At 47.8% G+C, this 18,443-nt stretch overlaps 1 long non-coding RNA gene across 1 annotated transcript; it reads right to left on the reverse strand.

The window, feature by feature from the left end:
• Positions 1–297: 297 nt before the first annotated feature.
• Positions 298–11,092, reverse strand: LOC308550668. The gene is made up of 3 exons (XR_013997949.1): positions 10,887–11,092; positions 8,423–8,540; positions 298–2,564 (listed from the first exon to the last, which is right to left on the reverse strand). It is a non-coding gene; the product is annotated as an uncharacterized lncRNA (long non-coding RNA).
• Positions 11,093–18,443: the final 7,351 nt, after the last annotated feature.

Raw genomic sequence — 18,443 nt, forward strand, 5'->3', positions numbered from 1 at the left:
GGCCCATTGCAGATGTGCAAGTACACTCTTGTTTTAAAATGTGTGCTTTCGCTAGAACACTTGTTGAGGTTGTATCCTTTGAGATCCAGTTTTAGCTGTTTTTTATTAGATTCTAAAGCCATGGCGGTCAGCTCAAAATCCCCCATTGGGAGCTTGGTGGCTTTAGCGGACTGATCTCCATGTAGGCCGAGGAGAGAAGGCACGTGTGAAACGGACACTTCCAGAAAGAACTTTTTGTTTTTACGTAGTTCTCTTGAAAATAGAATAGTAAATCATCTTCAATGATTTATACGTATACAGTCTATTTAAAATTTATTAAATTAAGCAGATAGGTTGAAACGAATCGCTTGCAGCAGAAATGTCAAACTTGCTCGTGTGACACGCTAATTATTGAGCAGCTACTATGTGCCAGGCATCAAGCTTCATGTCTGGAATATAATGATATACTTAGGGACCAACCCCTACTCGCAGGCTTACAGTCCAAGGTGGAAATAAAAACAGAATGACATGCAGGCAGCTCCACTCGCTCCTAGAATAGATTAAAAGTGTGCAGGCGGGGTGTTGTGTTGACCCTGTGGTGGTGGTTCCTCTCCTAATAAACCCCACAGCTATTAACATTTCTAACATGGATTCTGGTGAAGAAAGAGGAAGTTGGTAGAGAGTTTCAGGCTTGCAGATACAAGCGACTTATCCCCAAGGAATTTCAGCACGAAAAGAGTTCTCGTAGCTAGAACTAGCAAAGGAGCCAGCAGGCCAACCTTTGCCTATTTGTAGTCAAGAAAATAAACCGCATGGGCCTGCTATTTAGAGCTTGATCTGATTAAGATAAAAAAACATTGAATTTTATTTTATAAGTAAAATGCTCAAAAAGTACACTTTCATGGGCCTAACTTTTGCTACTCTCCTAAGACCCTGGACATCTGAAGAAGGCTGTGTGAGTTCAGTCTTACTAAGTTCCCAGGACATCCACTGGTGACTTTATCTCGGATCACAGCTTTGAGGGCTGAAGCACAGAGAGGCTAAATCAGTGGCAGGAGAGGCACAGGGGGATTTATGGGCAGGTGGAGATTACAGGCTATACTTCTAAGTGCTTAAGCCTCTCTTTTGTTCCCTGGCTTTCCACAGGCTCCAGGTAATTAAGACAGTTTGGAGAAGGTGACAGGGTTAGAAAATCAGGGAGAGGCAGTTTTAAGCTGCTCTGCCCTGTCATCTTCAGGTTGACAACCCCCCTCAGAGAGGCCTGGCTGGCAGGGAGGGGACCAGCAGCTCTGCCTCCGCTCTGGTTAAACACTGACTGGCACAGGGCTGGGGGCTGTGCCCTGGCACACAGAGGACGGAGCCATCTAAGGTGGGGAGGGAGAGAGTTGCTTAGGAGTCCTGAGCTGGGGGCAAATGAAATAAATATGCTTTTAGCCCAGAGACAGAAGTGAGGGGAATGCACCAATTCTGAACTAAGCATCGGCGAGCCAATTTGAGCACAGATCTTTCTAATAAGAGCAGCAGCCTCCCAGGAGGCGACATTGTAAGAAGGTCCCCATGGATGTGAACCATATGAGTTTGGGGCTCTGAACACCCCAATCAGGAGGAATCTGGGCAAGATGGGACTTAGCCAGCATGCTCCTGGCGCTCTGAAGAATTTTAATGGATTATTACACCTATGAAGCCTCACTGCTCCCCGAAGGCATCCTCATGCATTATTTATTTATCCTTGCCGTGGCCCAGCCATGCGGGTATCACTACTCTCATTTAACGAGGAATCCGAGTGAGAGAGGCTGCGGGAGTCGAGTAAGGGAATCCAAGTGGAAGAGCTCGGTGTTGAACTCAGAGCTTCTGGCTCACTGTGCCATGGACGGGACTTAGCACAGGGATGTGCTGGCTCTGTGAGCTGCTCTTACATTTGGTTCCCTTGAAACAGGAGAGGGCTGGGGCCTGAGACTCGCTCAATCATCCATTCAGATGATTATCTAGTACCGGTCATAGTGCTGGATGCTGGGGATGCAGCAATGAACCAGACAGAGGTGATCCTGCCCTGGTGGATCAGTGTGAAATTCGCAATTCAAAACAACATGGGGAGCCGCAGGGCCACTGGCACAGGACTGCCCTGATCTTGGAAATTCCAGAAAAGGAGAGGAATTCAGTCTGCAGCTGCTGAGGTTGGAAAGGCTGCATTTCTAAGCCTGCAGGAAGGCTGGGTCTCAGGAGCCGGCAGGAAGGCCTCCTGAAACTGCAGTTCCCTTCCAGCTCCATCCACTCCCCACCACGCCTTCAGTGTGCCCCATCTTCCCGCAACATGGGGTGTCGGGGGGCCTTCCCATAGCTTTCTGCCACGAAAAGCTGAGGGTGCCTGCTGGGGCTAATCGCTTTGCCTTTGCTGCGAGCTATGATGAGCGATGAGCGGTGATCCCACAGTTCACAGGCGGCCCATCTGGCTTCTTGAGATGCACTCATTGCAGAATTTCAGGAGGAAATCACAGAGCTGTGCCCATGTCGCACCTTCTCAGATGTCAGCAGATAGCAGCATTTTAGTGGCAAAGAGCAGTGCCAGTATTCTTATTGGCATCTTTCTAAGTCGTAAGAAAAATATATATGTTAAAAAATGTACATGCAAATGAGAATTTTCAGCCTAGATGTCCCTTATCTGGGAGTGAAAATTAGAGTGGACCTTGGGACTCTGATTGGGTCATCAATCCTGTTCCTGGGGACCTGAATGATGATGTTGAGACACGGGGAGATCTAGGCAGAGGCTGTTTTAAAATAAAACCCCCCTGGATCGCTTGACCCTGGCTCCATGGGCATCCTTTGGGGGAAATTACTGTGTGTGTAAAAAAAGAGCCATCCAATGATAACTACTAGTCCACCATGACATGGAGCTACCATGGTTGCACTTGACTTTGAAAGAGAACATGGTTTTCTCGTTTACCCCTGTAGCCAGAGAAGACAGCGGCAGACCAGCGATGCAGGGGGAGGCCCTGGTCCCTGAGGGCCTTCCCTTCAGGGGGCAGGGCTCACACCGCCCCTGGCTTCTAGGTCCTAAGCATTTTGTGTGTGCCCATGGCCAGGTCACCAGCGATGAGTGGTTCTTAGACTTTAGTGTACAGTGTGTCAGCATCACCCGGAGGCCTGGATGAAATACAGGTTGCTGAGCTGCTCTGGGGAATTTCTGATTCAGGAGGTCTAGGGGAGGGGTCCAGGAACTTGCATTGCAAACAAGATTCTGGAAGGTGGTGATGCTGCTGATCAGGGTGATGGGGGGGGGGGGGGAAGGCTGCTCATTGAGAACTGCTGGCTTAGGCTGTTAATCGGGGGACAAGGTGGACATGGCAATGGTGGTCCCCCTGTTTCAGGAAGGGCACCAGCTGACGGTGATGGGAACCAGGGCTGAAAATCAAGCACCTCCTGGTCTGGTGGGGTGAGACATTTGGGACAGACTAAGACTACAGGACCAGGGGTTATCATGTTAGGAAGGACTCCAGGGAGGCAAGAAAGGTAACAACATGAATGGGGCCCTGTGAGTTGCGTGGGGTGAATCCTTTAAATTTGAATGTTAAAAGCATTGTTTTCTGTATGATATGAGATAGGATTCCAATTTCATTCTGCAGGTGGATATCCTATTAACATTTAATGATTAATGATATCCTGATAACATTATCCTGAGATAATGTTTTCTCAGATCACTCAATGATTTTATTAACCTATTAAAAAATCGGGTTGTTTTAAGTCGCCTAGAGTTGTAGACCTTTTGAAGTAAACCGACATAAGAATTGGTGAAGCTTTTTACTCTTATTACAAAGCAGTAGTTTTCTGGGTATAGGGTAAATATCATGCTTCCATATGCACTCATTCCATCTTTCAACAGATGGATCCTTTATTTTTTACTTCCTATTTAAGTAGATTGTCAATCATCACAAGTTCTTAAAAACTGGCAGTTAAGATTCTATTTACGTATCCTGCAATTATTAAAGTACAAGTTAGTTAAGCTACCGATACTCTGGATTTCCCATCCTACGATTCAGCCTGTCCAGTGAAAAATTTCTCCTGTTTCATTTGTCACCAGTCACACAGTTCAGACTTTCCCTTGTGGACCCCTGGTGTTCATGAGAAGGTTTGGGGCTGCCTTTGGCTGGGGTGTCAGAAGCTTGGTGGCGTCTGGCTCTCGCCTCCTGTAGGTGAAGGAAGTGGCCTTCAAGAGTAGGGCGGAGACAGCTGTTTTCCCCCATCAGCAGATAGAAGAGTAAAGACAGAAACAGCTTCATTTGTATGTTGTCCTTAGGGGGAAAAGATTTCAGCTCACTTTGCACTTTGCTGTCCTCCTTACTCTTTATGGCATGCTTTGAATTATTGCAACCAGTCTGTTTCATTTTTATAGTCAGAGAAAAAAAGAAAACAAGAAAGCAGTTTCACTTTGAAAAAGTCGCACCTCTCATGCTATTGTTTCTTCTTCTTGAGTGGCCCCACACATGGGAAATGCAGCCCAGCACCCTGCCCATGGGGACCGGGACCTCCCTTTGGACTTTTGTGTTCCTGACCCTGTTTGCTGCTCTTGCGCTGGAAATTCCGGAGCTGCTTGGGAAGAACTGAGGGAGCGCCCTACCCGACTTAGATTTCTGCTGATTCAACGTGGAGCCAAATTAGCAGGGGATGGCCCGGTATAGCTGTCTTTCAGCAATTCCCGATCCTGACACAGAACCTAGAATTTTTTTTTTCTTTTCGTGTTGAGATAGATCATCTGCTATTGCTGCGTATAAACACATAAGCTTAAATCTCTGGAGAGCTGTGCGACTCGTTCAGATTCTCAAGTGTGTCTTATAATAGATTTGCAAACTAGAGCTCTAAGTTTACTCTATAACATGGATTCTGAAATTCTTATTTCATTACTAGCTAAAATGCCTTTAAAAATAAGAACAGCATATTCCCATAATACCTTCCATTGTCAATATTCATTTTATGTTCAAATATGACTTATTCCTGCAGCTAAACATTTACCTTAAGTGTAGAAGCTCATGTTTTCTCCAGATCTCTCTGAAAAGTGATTCCCTAATCGCTCTGGCCTGTGGACGTTTACTCTCACCTCCACTTGACCTCCTTCCTCTCCCTTGCTTTTCTCAGGTCAGTTGAGCAAAGTGAATGTGCTCCTTGTGGGAGCTTTTGTCATTGTTTTGACTGTTGCTTAGGGACCTCTGTCTTATATTTTGGAAATTCCCTACTTGGAATGGTGTTGGGGGACAGTTTTTCTCCACTGTGAATGTCCAAAGGCCAGACACACTTTAGCAGCCCCCGGCAGGCAGGCAGGCAGGGCATTGCATAAGGCCCAGGCCTGACTTACCAACTGCGTCCCCCCAAGATTTTAAATGGGAACCCACAGAGGGGGGCACAGAGAAAAGGCACCTCCCTGGGAGCTCCACTGGGAAGACGCTGCCCTGTGACGAGCAATCCGTGCGTATCTCCAGGCTAAGTCTGGGACCCAGGCCGGGGGGGAGGTACCCTCGCTTTCCTCTCCCTCTCCCTCTCCCCCCCATTTCCTTTTAGCAGACCTGCAGCCTGGAGACGGGGGTCCCCCCAGCTCCCCCCTCTATCGGCTCACATCCCCCTTTTCTTGATTCAGCCACAAGATCCTTTTTGGATAATGCTTGGAACTTGCACTTGTCATGCTGCCGATTAAGGAACATGGAGAAGTTGGGTGAAAAGGAAGCAATTTAAGAACTTTTTCTTTGTCATCCCAATGCAATGACTGCGCTTTCCTGTGTTTTAAAGGAAAAGTTGCCCCACAGGCCTCCTCCGGCTGAAAGCTTTTGCCTGGCTTTGAACCAATATCACTCGAAGTCAGTGGGCAACGCACGTAACTTTTCACCAACCCTCCTGCTTCCCTGTCCAAATAAATAAACAGAATATGTGGCACTTCCAGCAAAGGCATCAGGACAGGACATCCCATTTCACGCTTCAGCGATCTGACTAAGGGAACGAATAGGGCTTTTTCTTCCCGGTGCCTCGGGTTATAAGGCAGGTTGATTGAAGCCTTCCTCTGAGCCCGCCAGAGCCCCCTGACTCCTGATCGGGTTGACATAGAGCAGGCCTCTCGGACGCGACTGTGCACCGCGTCGCATGTGCGGGGGGACGAAAGCCACATGGATTTCAGCTTCCTGTTCGCCAGGAATAAATTAAATCATGTTCTCTCTCCCCTTTGCCGCTCCTCTGTGGATTCAATTTCCATGCAGACATGGCCACTATTTTTTGTTTTGTTTTGTTTTGTTTTGTTTTGGAGAGGAGCTAATAAATTGCTTTTTTCCTGGTGTCATCCTGATGCGATTCCTGCCTTTCCTTCCTTCCTGCCTGCCACTGCCAATGAAATGACACAGAGGGCAAAAATAAAATAAAAAAGCAAACGAGGAGACAGACGGCCATGGTTTCTGCTACTACCGTGACCTTGGAGAGGGTCACAGAAGAGCCGTCATCCGTCCTGGGGGCCCAGAAATTCAGAACTGCGCCCAGAAATTCCCGAAATGAGCGATGTTCTTGGCAAAGGGACTTATTTTTCCCAGATTTGAGTAGGATATTATATTAGGCAGCTGTTGTAGTAGATGAAACGTAACGTGTCGGGGGCTCAGCACAATAAATTTATGCGATGGGTGGGGCTGGGTGGGGTGGGTGCGGCTTCATGAAGCCTGTTGGGGACCCAGAGTGACGAGGGCCCTGCCATTGTCAGACTGTGACTTTCAAAGCTGTCTCGGTGTCTTCTTCTAGTTTGGGGCTGGGCGGTGGGAGGGGAAGGGAGAAATAAGAGAATTTCAGGGTAGGCTTTGTGGACCAGGCCTGGAAGTGGGGTACATAGCTCTGTACCCATGTTACTGGTTAGTCACAGCTGCATGACATGGGGAGCTGGGAAATAAATACCTTCCAGGCATCTTGTAGCCGTGGAATCAGGAGGGAAACAAGGGCTAGCTAGCCTTTGGTGTCTTTGGATTATAATTTTTATCTGAGGCCATTCTGGAATTTGGGGAACCCTGGTAATCGTTATTTAATTATAATGTTCATATTATATGTTTTATCTTTCGTGACTCTTTTCGTTGGCTTCATCTCATAGTCATGTTTATAATTTTTTTTATTTTTTATTTTAACTTAATTTAATTTTTATATTTTTATTCATAGTCATGTTTTAATGGCATGATTTAAAGATATTTTAACTTGTTACTTAAAAACCACCAATTCTGTTCCACTAGACTGTCCTATTTTTGTGCTCATAATTTAGATTAATCTTCTACTCAGAGGGACTTTGACCTGAAGTAAGTTTGTTCTGGTTTTTATTTTTTTCCAAACCGGGTATATGAGTGTGTTTCCTAAGCCTGACATGCCTGAGATGTTTTTTTCTGTTGTCTGGACAACTCGACTGTGTGCCGAGTGTCATAAAACAGGGTGACCGCGGATTCTGCTACCCGGGCAGCCTGCAGCGTGCATTAATCTCACCTTTCTTGAACCAACAAGAGGAAAGAGATTTTTGTGCTTCCGAGTCAGAGGGCCCATTAGCATAGTTTCTCCTTTTAGAAGAATAACAGAAAAAAACAACAACCCCACCAGGGAAGGAATATTCACAGAAGGCATGCCTCATCTCCTGCTGGTGTGCAAGAGACACAGCAATCGGTCCCCTCCTGCCCCCCACCCCCAGGGCTGGGGTGGGACCTGCGACCCAGGTACGTGCCCTTGATGGGGAACTGAGCCCGAGGCCCTTCAGTTCTCTGGAGGGCGCTCTAACCACTGCACACACCGGCCAGGGCCCTTGATCATAGTTTTTTTATCTGTTACCTCTGACGTCTGCAAATCCGCATCTCTGGCGGAGCTTTAATAGACTATTTCACTTTTCATCCTACAACAGGTGAGGCCAGGGTTTTAAACTGTGGGGTTTCACATCTCTTATCTAGAAACTAATACAAAATAATTACCGAATGCGAACCGAAATATTATTTTGTATTAGTTTCAGGTGTTCTCTGATCTAGGGCCACTAATAGGAATTGTCTAAAGCCCAGGTTGCCTTGGGCCACGTAACTTGTAGTCACAGGCCTTTGGCTCCTCTCGCTCGGCCTTGCACTGCACACAGTCTTTCTGAAACACGGTGGCGACCAAGGTCTAGTCGTTGTCCCGAGGGTCAAGTTCACACTGTCGCCAGGTCTCTACAGTGGCTGCCACCCTGCCTTAGGAGCCCCCGCTGCTCAGCCCGCTTCTGGGTTAAAGCAGCCTCTGGTCCCCAGGGTGGAGGGGCTGCCCTGCCCTGAGCATCCTGCCTCCTCTGCTCAGTTTTCAAGACCCAGCTCTAATACGTCTGCTTCTAGAAGTTGCCTTCGTTAAGGGTTGCACTTTACCATCTATGTTCCTATAATATTTGTATACACTTTAGTATTTGTACCATAATTACCTGATTACCCGGCCCACTCACCTTCTCAGAATATTATTTCCTTGAAGTCAGGGGCCAATCTTATTTTTTTACTTGCGTCTTGGAATCTTCTAGGCCTGTGTTCCTCGGGCTTTAATGTGCGTCCAGGTTACCTGGAGATCTTGGAAAACGCAGACCCTGAATCAGCAGGTGTTGAGCAGGCCCGGGTCGGCATTTTTAACAAGCTTCTGGAGGAAATAGAAAGCTTCTGGCCCGTGTGGGTCACACTTAGAATTTTGGGAGGGCATATTTTGGGGAATTAATAATTTTTTGAATGAAACAAATAGTGTTTCACTTTATTTTTACACTCCCCCTACCCTTTTTTAAACAAGTGATTAACATTTACATTCAGTCTCTGCGTTTCCTAGTGGTCACATTTCCCCACATTTTCATATTGTTAAAATTTGTCATCTTTACTTTTGTTCCTTTAAAAATATTAAATTTAGGATTGTTTCAACCAGGACCAAAACTGCACAAGTCTGTTACTACAGTGGGGCAAAATTTAGATCTAGAAATACAATTCTTTTTTAATATTATTTTTCAGTTACAGTTTACATTCAGTATTATTTTGTATTCGTTTCAGGTTAGATAATCATGTACTTTACAAAGTGTCCCCCCCGATATTTCCAGTACCCACTTGTCACCGCACATAGTGATTACAATATTTTTGACTATATTCCCCATGCTGTAGTTTATATAATTCTTTTTAAAATACATTTTTGTACGTGCTGGAGGCTGTATTTTAATCACAGCCAATACTACATACAATTGCAGTTTAATGGGACAAAATGTATCTTTAGAAGTTAACCAATGTATATTCATTCACCCAAGGTTCTTGGTCATGATTTCCAACAAATGTTTTTTAAAAAGAGTCCAGGTGAACTGTAAAGACAGATGTTGGCTTTTTCCCAGTCACTTCCTATTCTGACGGATAGTCGTTGCCAGGTGTCCACACAAAGCAATTTGCACTCCCTACAATTTGCCTTATTTGTGCCCAAACTTAGCCTTTCCATGTTCTTTGCCTCTATGATTCAGAAGCGATGGAATTCAGTGCTCTGTAGCTGGAAAGTGTCCATGAACATGTTCTACAAAGGCTGGACATTTTCCTCACTGTTCCCACCTCTGCCTTGGCTCCCAAATCGAAAAACACAGACAAATCGACTACATCCTAAAACATTTCAGATCAGCTGCCAAGCAATGAATGGGAACATCTGGTTATTTTGGTGGCCGTCATGGCCAAATCCACCCAAGTGAATCATAAATCTGATTCAGTAACAACAGCAACGAAAGACTGATTTAAGGTAACTCACAGGCATCATCTGATGGTCTCAGATTTACTTTCACTATTTTGCTTAAGAGCGTGGCCAAGCAGGCTTCCTAAGTTTCATTGGCAAACCTGTAGTAATGAGCCTGTCTCTGAGCCTGTATGACTCAGTGAACAATGTTATTATCTCCCCTGCAGGGTCTCAGTTTCCCAGTTAGATGCCACACCCTGCTTTTGCCTCAATTTACGGGTGCTTTTCATTTCCAACGTGAAATCCTTCATCTGAAGGAGACATGTGTCATCTATTTGCTTTAGTGTCCCTCAGGGAGCAAAGCCCGTGTGCACTCAGGATTCAATTAGCAGTACTGAGAATGGTGATTAAAGAGCTGGGCTCATGTGGCTGATTCATTCGGCCTCCTTTCATCTCATTTCTTACGGAATAAATGTCGCTTGAAATAAAGTTTTATTTTAAATGAGTGTTCAATGCTCCCCAGTCAAGGAAGGCTTTTGAAAAAATACATTCCCTTTCGTATACAGAGAAATTCATGATCAGCTTTCCACTGTATGCGAGGCACTTGTCATTTGAACAGATTGTTAAGCTGGGATACGGAAAAGGAAGGTCAGTTGTATCAGTAGAAAATTACCTTTCACTTCCTCGCTTCAGAGCAGAAATCACAAATCAGTGATGTGTGGATTGAGTCAGTGTTTAGGAACCTTCCGAACCGGTTGACATGAGCAATTTGGGAGGCATCACATAATCTAGACTCCAGGCTGCAAGTGGCAGAGGCTGAGCTGCAAGTGCCACCTTTTCGCCTGGGCCCGAGTCCTCCAGTTTGCATAATTCCCTTCAGATCAGTGTCACTCACGTATGTGGCCTGCCTGGCCCCTAGGGGCGTCTCCTGCTCTGGTTTCAGGTCGTGCAAATCTCCGTGACTCCCACAGCCACGGAGCGAGGGCTGGAGAGTGGGGTGGGCACCGATTGTGGGACTTACCAGATTTAGACAGAGGCCAGCGGGCCTTATTTTAAGAAGAGGCAGCTCTATAGGTAAGACCGAGGTATAAGGCCCGTCCAGCAGTGAGCCATCAGGAGGTGGGGCGACAAAAATGAGGCGGCAGAGCCCCCGCAGGCAAGAAGGGTGTGCAGGGGGGAGCTGTGGTGGAGACTCATCACTGGAGATTTTTAAGAAGTAGCAGGGGACCTACCTGCAAGAAAGGGACTCAAGGCTTCATCCATGGGGGTCGAAAGAACGAAGCAGGAGCCCAGTGCTGAGGCCTGGGGCTCAGGACAGCTGAAATGGGGGGCCCTGGCGTGTTGGCAAAGCGACACAGAAGCTCAGGGGTGCGCACTGGGACAGCCAGACAGGCCAGTTCCCCAGTGCAGAGCGTCAGTGCTTGTTGGCCGCTTCTCTAATTCCAGAATAGGGCCTGACCGGAGCTGCCCACACCCACAGGGCTCTAGACTCTGACTTTGGGGACAGATCTGGCGCAGCAGGTGCTGAGCAGGTGCAGGGACTCGTGTGGCTGACAGGGGAGGGACAAGGCGTCCTGATCTCACGTTTCAGTCAGATCAAAGCAAACCATCCTTTGCTACGACGGCTCTTCCGTTTAGTTAGCATAACATTTGAAGGTATAGTATTTTAAAAAGACTCAAGGCCTGTGTGCATGTCTGTGTGTATTTTTTGCTGAGTCCCTTCACCTTTTATTTTTTCCCACCCAGCCTCCCAACCCCCTTCCCTCTGACAGCTGTCAGTCTGTCCTGTTATCTGTGCTTCTATTTCTATGGTGATAACCAGAGGGAGAGGCAAAAAGGGGACAAATGGAGACGGAAAGGGACTTGACTTGGGGCCATGGGCGCACGACGCGGTGTGCAGATGATGTTTTGGGCTGTGCACTTGAGATCTGTATGGTTTTTCTAATCATTGGTACCCCCTTAGACTCAATTAAAAAAAAGGCTCAAGGTGAGAAATCTCTGTGAACGTGTTAGTAGCAAGACTAGGAGACTATTTTTGCGGCCAATGTCTTTTTAGCCCGTGCTAGTGACTGTGTCAGTCGTTGGATCTGAAAGTTTGCTTCTAATTCGGTTGTTGGGGACTTGGGAACAGTTTACCTGTGGAAACAGTGTCATAGGGCGGTCAGGCCCCTGGGACAATCCACAGGAGGCGCTTCTGGCCCTAATAAGGGGGGAGTCCCCTGTGCTCACAACGAGACGAAGCAGAAAACCCGGCCAATCAACACATGCGATGAGGTCACAACATGCTCCTGAGAAAGAGCCACAGGCTTGGCCTTTGTCTTTGACGCTCGAGGCAGAGCAGCTGTCGCCGGAGCTTTGCTCTCAGCCTGTTGTCGGCCAAAGGGCCGCTTGGCAGCTTAACCTGACCGGGGGGAGGGGGGGGTTTGCAGGAGGCATGTGTTCAGGAGGGGGGTTGCTTTTTAATGATCTTGTGTTGCTGCTGCTGTCCCAGGGGGTGTCACTCTCAGCACTCAAAGCACAGGCTTCTTGACAGAGGTTGCCCCCCAGCCCCCACTCTCGGGGAGAGTTTCGGGTAGGAGGCAAAGGAAAAGGGGGTGCTCCTGCGGTCATATTGTCTGTTCCAATATACGGCAGCATCCCAGCGGGTTCCACACAGCCAGTCCCTTAAATCTGCCTTTGCTCCGCCGTGCAAACCCCTCCCCAGGCCAGGGTCAGCTGGCTTTCCCGTGTGTCTCTGTCCCCAGCTCCATCGACCTCTCCCTCTCGCGCAGGTTTTCTCACTAGGTCATTGTCACGAGGGAAGGTGCCATCACCCAGGCGCACACCCAGCTCTCTCTACTAAAAGCCGGGCCCCCCTCGGTTCGCTCCAAGGGTGCTTTTAGATAATGCGATTTTCCCGATTCGGGTTTTCCAAACCAGTTTGCAAGTTTGTGGCCTCCTCCCGCCCTGCAAGTTCCCATGAACCTGGAGGCGGCCCCGTGGCTGCACTGGGGACTCGGATGGTGGCTGTCGGCCAGCTGGATGCCTGTCTCTGCTCTAATAAATACCGCTCCTCCGAGCATGTGACATGACCACGCACATGCCTTAATTCAGGGCTCATAGTAACTCTTGGTCCCTTTACGTAGATGGGGTTCAGAATGACGGGGTGACTGCACAGTCACAATGCTGGTAAGAAGTAGACCCAGAACATGCACCAAGTCTGTCCCACTCAACCATCCATACTTTCTGTCCTGTCACAAAAGGAGCTGGGATGGTCCCTTCTCCCTCATTCCAGTCATTTTCCAGATTTTCCTTGGAAACGCTGTCCCCGTTTTCCCAAGAACCAGAATAATTTTCTTTCCATCAGAAGAAGCAAAACACGTAACGAGTCACAAGAACAATACTTGTGTCCTGCGAGTTAGGTGCCCACATAGACTTCTTCGTGACAGTCCTAGGAGACATGTGCTGTGACCGCTCCGATTTTAAGGGCTGAAGTCAGGGAGTTAAGTTATTTGCTCAAAGTGACATGGGTACGTAAGTGACAGGGTTGGCTTGCGAGCATGGGCAGTGTGGCTCCAGGGGCCTTAACCGCTATGAGACCAGCCTCGCAGGGGCGGAGGGCCCAGCTCAGGGTTGAGGCAGCCACCTTGCTGGGCTGCCCAGGAGTACGTCCAGCCCCCGACGTCCAGGCACTGCTTCTGTGACAGACTGTATTTGCCTGGGACAGTGGCAGCAATATGTCCCCTCCAAGGTGCCCTTCTGGAAAGACGACCTGGGCGCTCCTCCTGAGCGCTGGGCTCTGTCTCTTCCCCCTCGGACCTGGGTCATTGCTCGAGGGTATCTCAGGGGCCCGTGGGGGGCTGCAGTGAGCTTATGGGCAGAGCTGTGGCTTGAGGGTCCCCCCAGCCAGGCCCCGTTTGCCTGACACTTGGGGGCCAGGGCAGCCCCAGAGAGCACTTCTTAGCCCTGTGACGCTTGGAAATGCCAGTGCTTCAGGCCTTCAAGCTGCTGGGAAAAGTGAAGGTGTTAAAGGTCTGTGGCTAATTCTACTTCGACAAACATCCCTCGCTCCTGTCTGTTTTTATTAAAATCTATCAGACGGCTCTCTGTCAACCATGGGCGCTCTGATCTGTTCCAGAGACTCTATAAAAGGGGTCAGTGAGCCTTGAAGGGCGACGCCACCCCATCCCCAAAAGAGCAGGGCCAGGAACTAGAGAGCCTTAAGCCAGGCCCTTCTGACAAAGCATTAGCCCAACTTGTCACTTCCCCAGTGACAAACACTTAGAAGGACATTGGAGGCAAGGGGAGGGGAGTGGTGAATATCTATTCTCACCGGTAAGAGACCATTTCTGCAGAAAAGCATGTTTTAAAAGGAGAGTCACCTCTTTCCACATCTATTCCAATTCTCCTTGGATTCTTAAAAGGGAGGGTACAGGGAACAAAACTCTTGTTGCCATAGGAATAGGATTCCCTTCCCATCAGAGAACTGTGAATTCAAGTGAAAAATTGCAATCAGGAGGTGAACCATTTTGAAAGAACAATTCATGGATTGTCCTGCAAAATGTACAGCCAGAAAAAGAAAAGCTAAAGGAAACAGAGCAGGCAGAAGAGTGAATTTTTCCATACATCTCCACTTGCCTTTTAGGTGACAAGTGGGGATCTTTGGCTGATGTGGTTTCAAGATTAACCTTCAATATTAATTTAAAATGGATTTAAAAATAAATTTTCGCCCATCGCACCTATGTTGCAGAAAGGATTGGGAACCCGGCAGATACTTAAACACTTTGTTGGTAGCTTGAAATTGGCCGTGATTGGTGTATTTACACCGTGGAAATTGCCAAGGACTATAAATTGTGGCTTTATTTTCCCCCCAGAAAGCCAGTTTACTACCATAGTGCTCATTGCTCGTTTCTTCCATGCCTTTGTGGATTGTGTTTTGCATTAAGCCATTGCTACAATTGCATACGTTAGCTTAGAACCAAGAAAGAAACGCATATGGCAGTTAATAAAGAATGAGATGGAATGAAACCAAGCCCAGTAGCTTCCAGAAAACCTGCGGGTGGATCAGGACCTGGTTTTCCCTCGTCCCTGCTGAGGCCTCTGAGCTCCGAGCTGGCTGTAGGTCCAAAGGAAGGGCCCAGCCCCACGTGTGTGTCCTGGGTACAGTGCCCTTCTCAGCCCTGCTTTGCTCCCTGGAAAGGGTGTGCGAGCCCCCAAAATAAAAGGGGGCCAGCTCTGTGGGCTGGGTCACATAGCACGTTTTCCCCAAATAGTTCTTCTTGGGCATTGATGCGTCCTCTGGTCACAGGTGGCTTTCTGGTACCTTGTGTGGTTTAGAATTTTTTTTTTTTTGCTTGGCTTCTTTCTGTTAACCTAACTCCAAAGAGGAAACAAAAATGCTTAATTTAAGAGGATCTGTGAGGGCCCATCGGCCTCGTCAGCCTGCACGGGGACTATGCTCGGGGAAGAAATTGAATCCGTCCGGCCTAGTGAAGAGGCCCAGGGGCCACCCCTCTCCCAGGCCTGGTGGCCGTGGCCGTGGCCGGCAGGTGCACGCGGCACAGGCTGCTGGGCCTCGCTCAGCAGGGTCTTGTCACTGATACTCTCACGGGCACATGGCAGATGTGGCTATAGCTCCAGGGGGGTGAGCCAAGGCTGTAAGGGGACACCCATCGCAATGGTGGGGTAACATGATAGGAGGGGACCAGCCAGAGCAGGCAGCTCTCAACCCAGAGCCCGGAGGGGCACACAGGGACCTCTTTCAGCCTGTGGCCTGCCTGGCTGCTGAGTCACAGCCCCTTGGAAAAAGCTTGTTTGTCTCGAATGATCCTTTGCCCAGGGAGGCAGAGCAGCCTCGCTGGACCTGGCAACCTCGCTCCTGCAGAGCTATGGAAGCTGAGGATTGAAAAGGCCTCTTATTTCCCCTGCCCATCCTCTGGGGACTGATGTCAACTCGCTTCTCCTATGTGCTGTCTCTGTTTCTTCTTCCATCTGGTTCTCATTAAAATAGTTGAGGAAATATCCGCGGCTTAATTTGGGATCTGCAGAGCATAAGAATGATGGTTGTGTCAAACCCAATTAACCGATATTTATCGCATAGCTGCGCTCTGCAAACCTCTGTTTATGAAAACTCTTCGGAGCAATCGTTTGCTAGCCAGTCCCACTGTCTCAGCTGACCCCCTTTATCCATAAAAGTGTAGCTCCTTGACTTGGGTAAATAAAGACGTAAATAATAATAGTCAGATGCTGTTTGTTGATTGTATATGTCTGACGTTAGGCCCCGTGCTTTATATTTATTGTCCCCGAGTTCCTGCTGCCTGAAGGGCCAGAGCAATGCTCCTATTTCCCAGGTGAGGAAGGAGAGGCCGAGGAGCCCGCAGCTTAGTCATAGTCAGAAGTCACCGAAGACACGTTTCTAAGGCCCTTCCACGATGCCTCCCTGCAGCAACATCTTTATCAAGACTTTTCTTTTGACCTCCCTCCCCCAATATTATTTTCAGAAATAAATTTGCAAATGGGAAAATATAGAAATTTCTGCAGGAAACACCCAGCCCAGCTCACACTTGGCATCAGAGAGGAGGCCCCCCCCCCCCGGGCAGCACAGTCACTCCTTACACATGGTGGGGAAACAAGGCACCCCGCCTACACCCCAAAAAACAAACTGTATTCCAGAGCCTGGCTGTGTCCTTCCCATTAAACGGGCATGTGACAGCGAACCCAGCACACACGTGGTCGCCAGCATGCAGGGTGACAAATGCTATCGCCATGGAGCTCATGACAGCATGCTCTGTCCACACGCTAATCCAGTTCAGCAGAGGCTCCCAGACAATCCCCTGACATTGATAGACTCTCCTTATTTTTTTTAAAAAAATTCAGCCTCGAAGGAATGTAGCAAATGCTGCGCATTTATTAGGCTCTTTCTCTCGAAGGTTAATCACGCAGGAAGTCTGAAGGCTCCATTTCCCTTATTCCTTTCGACTCCCTGAGTTATTGAATTGGCCTCCAAGGTTTAAATCAACATATATCAGTGGGAATTACAGCCCAAATTCCACTTGAGCTTTCTGATTGCAGGGCTTTCTGCTGAGATCAGCCACAGACACAGCCTCCAGGGAAGAGGGAAAGGCTCCCAGGAAGGATTGCTCAGGACGCTTCTAAAAGTAAAACATCTTCAAATTTAAATCCTGCAACTATAGAATTTAGAGTTACACCTATTAGGGAAACACATCTACCGAGTATTTTCTAATGTTCCAAATGTTTCTGGATGTGTCTCATATATTATTCTTATTTATATGCATGATATGTTATTATATCTCATTTTTCAGAAAAGAAAACCGGGATCGAAAGGTCATGTGAGAGGCAGAACTAGAATCTGAAATAAGGATGGTCTTGCCTTAAAATGCATGGTTTTGCCACCACTCTGTTGCTTTAGAGCAGGGTCGGCTGACTATAGTCCTGTGGCCCCCCGCTTGTTTTTGTAAATAAAGTTTTATTGGAATCCAGCCATACTCATTTGTTTTATTTATTGCCTATGGCTGTGGCTGCTCTTACAGTACAATGAGAGTTGAGTAGTTGTGACAGGGACCACCATGTACCCTACAAAGACTGAAATACTTACTGTCTGGCCCCTTCCAGGGAAAGTTTGTTGACTTCTGCTATAAAGAGCTGCAATACAGGGGGGCGCAAAAGTAGGTTTACAGTTGTTTGTAGGGAAATAATTAATAAATTAATTAAAATTAATAATTAACTAGAATAATTAGAATAATTAATTTTAATAAATAATAAATAATAATAAATAGCACAAGAATAAATGGTTTCGCATCTCACAACTATAAACCTGCTTTTGGCCCACCCTGCATATTGCAGGATACACCGTGACGAGTGGACATGTCCCTGCTTCCCAGTAGTTGACCAGGCCAGCAAGCACCTAAGTAGCTCTGCAGCTGACACATCCCTCAACCATCTGGGCTTCAAAATAAGGGGACATCTTTTCCTTCTTCTCATTAAATGACTCAAGCCCCACATCACTTTGGCAAGAATGTCAATTTTCAACCTCTGTGACCCCCTCTCCTCCTGTGAAAATCCTCAGACCCCCGGGGCCCCCCCAGTCCAGCCTATCAATCCTTGGTACCATTACTTTGTAGAAAGAAAATTGGAGGAGCTGCTCGATGCCTCCGGGCCCCGCTCTCCATTGCCATCGGGATGACAGTTGCAATCTGACGATGTCACCGATGAAATGCAGTTGTCTGGTCCGACGGCCAGCGTGACCGAGGCACTGTCATCCATGAAGCCTGGTCCCTCATTGGCCTGAAGTCATTCTGAGTTCAGGGCCTCCCTTTGTATTGATTATAATTCCCCTAGAAGAGCCATTTCCAGCCCGTGTGCCACACTGGGGTGCCACAGGAATTTTTAAAACCTGCAATGCCTGACTTTAGTCAGGGGCACTACCTCTTTGCCCTGAGATTGTCAAATAAAAAAATGACAACAATAGCCATCCAGTGTGGACGAATCAAAATTATAACATTTTTGTTTTGTTTTGTTAGATTGGCAACAAATATCTATTTTTTTGGTGTGCTGCAGAATTTTAGTAATTAGTGTATGTGCCATGAGATGAAAAAGGTTGACAATCGCTGCCCTAGAACAAGGTGTCTTGCTTCTTTGGTTCTTGACACGTCCCAAGGACATCCACTGCTGGATCGGCTGGGCCCCAAGGCCACCTGTCACGGTTTAAGTCCCCTGCCACGGGCTCCTTGGCTTTCTGGCCTGGGTGCCATAGCTGCAGGCCTTTAACTCGGGGAGACCCCTCCGCCCTC

Source organism: Miniopterus schreibersii (assembly GCF_964146895.1).
Source record: "Miniopterus schreibersii genome assembly, chromosome: 22".
NCBI classification, from domain to species: Eukaryota; Metazoa; Chordata; class Mammalia; order Chiroptera; family Miniopteridae; genus Miniopterus; species Miniopterus schreibersii.